The sequence below is a fragment of the Mus caroli genome, chromosome 18 (genome assembly GCF_900094665.2).
Source record: "Mus caroli chromosome 18, CAROLI_EIJ_v1.1, whole genome shotgun sequence".
Taxonomy (NCBI): domain Eukaryota; kingdom Metazoa; phylum Chordata; class Mammalia; order Rodentia; family Muridae; genus Mus; species Mus caroli.
This window is the reverse complement of record NC_034587.1, coordinates 55,837,524-55,840,612: the sequence shown is the minus strand read 5'-3', so window position 1 is coordinate 55,840,612 and position 3,089 is coordinate 55,837,524.

Below are 3,089 nucleotides of genomic sequence, written 5' to 3'. Positions count from 1 at the left end.
GCGCAATTGGATTGGAGCAGAAGCTGTGTTCCACTCACCAGAAGTCTTAAGATCCTGTGGCGGGTGTTGTGGGTAGCTGGCGGGCGTCAGCCGACCCTGCGCCCTAGCTACCCCGGTGCTGGTCTGACCGGAAGATGGAAGTTTGATATTTTTGACCCTCTTGTTAACTTCAGTGTTGCTATATGTAAAAGAAATTCCTTTAAAATCCTTTTTTTAGGTTTCCTGTTTTTAAAGTCTGATTTTACAGGAGGATTGAAAAGCGCCTCATCCTTAGAAGCTGGGCTCTGTGGAGCCAGTTAGTGTCTCCATTGACCTGCTTTTAAGGTTAGTCGATTCTATTTTTTCAGAAAGTTGAGAAAACTTAGCTGAAGTGGTTAAATGTTAGTAGCAGACACATTTAAAAGAGGCTCTTAGTAGTTCCCTGACTCCAGGGGTGCAAGCTTATGCTTTCTTCCTTCCACATAATGTAGAGGCCGTGCAGAAAAATCAAATTCTGGAAGTCATGTTACAGCTTGGAAGATCCAGAGAGTGGCCAGGGTTGAGGTTACTGTGGAGAACCAGGGCATATGTGGGGAGTGTGCCTTGGAGGAGCTGGCGCTCTCCTGACACTCCTGGGATCGCATGTACATTTTACACATCAGTTTTCTGTTCTTCCTTGTACAAAGGGGCAAATGAAGCAGAAATAGGTTGAGATGTACATTAAAAATTAAGTGATAAGAATGTGCATTTGCCATAGCGAAATCAATAAAAGTCAGTAATGGGGGAAGCGCAAATCATTTTTCATTGTTAGAGATGAATATAGATGAAAATATTCATGAAATGCTTCTTATGCCTCCTTTAAATGTAGATCATTGAAAGTGGGAATATGTAATATAGGGACCACCTGCTGAGCTCAAATATATGTACATTATGGATTCTTTCTAAAGAAATAAATCCACTTAATTTTAAAAATCTTTTGAGTGTTGCAAATCACAGATATTGGTTTTGACTTTCTCATACTAGTAGTGATTTCCCATTTTCATAGGTTAAGAATGGATTCCAATAGACAGCCCACCTCATCATATGAGACACTTTGCTCTCTAAGATTACGGTTCTAGGTCATGATGTAAAACAACCAGAGATACAGTGCAGAAAACTGTTGAAGGCGGGAAACTCCAAGGGAAGAGAAGATCGCCTGTCCCAACCACATAAAAGTCATGGTTATTCAGAAATATGGAGCTACAACTTAGACAAGTTTCTTTAGTCTATTCAGATCTAGGGAACCTGAAATGTAAGGTAAAACACATGCCTAAAATAAGATGAATAGTATTACCTGTAACAAAATATTTAAGCCTGATATAAAATCAGTACTTGAAATGCAGCTCTGCAGTCAAGGAGGAATTAAACATTGCTATTGCATAGAAAGTGTGCATCAAACTCCACCGAGTGACATGTTTCTAAAATCAGTATTGCTCCTATGAGCCCTCACAGTTTATTCTAAGACATCTATCTGCATGCTTCAGCATGTCCTTCCAAAATGGGAAATGGTGCTGTCTTATAAAACTAAAACTGTGCAGAAATATATTTCTAACTTTTAATAGCCTCCTTTAAGGCAATTATAATGACTTTTTTTCTTACTGGCTTGCAAAAAAATGAGCCTCGGTTTATACTTAACAGTGATCTAATTATGCCTTGTCAGGAAGAAACAGAACTGAGCATTCACATAGAAGATTGTTCTAAAGGCTTGCTCTTACTTTACCCCAGACTTTCACCTGTGAAATTTTTCACTGCCAATGACAGAACACAGAGAAAATTAAGTAGGTCACTCCTTCAGATTTTGAAAATTTTTCACTTGGTATTTTGCTAAGAATGTGTATGTGCCCATGTCTGTCTGTGGGCCTGTATTAGAGGTGTTTCTTAAAAGCAAACACAGTTACAGAAAAAGAAAAATATGTTCTTTTTCAACAGGATGAATTCTGGGATCAAAGGTTAAGCTGTGGCATGATGGGAGACCAGAAAAGGAAGTAAAGACTTACTGGCATTAGTCTCAAAAGGACACTAGTGAGATACCATAGAGACCTGATGCTCTCCTTTGAAATGGAAACAAGAGCTTCACAGATCCAGGAAGCATGGAGGGAACAAATAGACTCCCTTTGATAGCTTCAGAGGCTGTGAAATAGAAACCTTGTAAAGAAAAAGAGCTAGTGGTAGACCGGGCAAGTGAATCATGAATATCTATGACCACAAAAAAATATGTCTTTATACTTCATGGGTGTTCACGGGTTGCTATGATCCTCACCATGCCTCACAGATAACAGCAGGTTGCTGTGGTCCTTCTTATGTCTCATAGGTGTCTACAGGTTGCTAGGGTCTTTATCCTACCTCACAGGTGACCACAGGGTGTTATCATCCACATCCTCTGTAAAGTTAGTTGTCCTAGAATAAATGACGGATTTCCTCAAAAGACAACTTAATATCTTTTTAATTACAAGGTATTCTGGTTCAAGAGAACTAGAAGTGAAATCTTGTGCTTTGATTTGTATTTTCCTAAGTACTGATAACATTGATCATCTTTTCAGGTATTTATTAGTTATTTATATTCTATGGAGAACTACTTGTTTGAAAACGTTGCCTATTTTAATTAGGTGATTTGCCTATTTATTTTTGGCTTCCTTGTTGTTATCTTTTCTGGAAAATAACCAACTTAGGAAGAAGGTGCAGCCACTGAAACTCTTATCCATCATTGGTAGGAATGTAAAATGGTGCTACCTCTGAAAAATATTTTGGCACATTACAGTTGCATTGGCCCATCAACTCCTCTCAAATAAATAATCTGAAGAGTGAGAATGCATTCACACTAAATATGCGTACTTCATAATGTGTTTTAGTCAGGGTTTCTATTCCTGCACAAACATCATGACCAAGAAGCAAGTTGGGGAGGAAAGGGTTTATTCGGCTTACACTACCATGATGCTGTTCATCACCAAAGGAAGTCAGGACTGGAACTCAAACAGGTCAGGAAGCAGGAGCTGATGCAGAGGCCATGGAGGGATGTTCTTTACTGGCTTGCCTCCCCTGGCTTGCTCAGCCTACTCTCTTATAGAACCCAA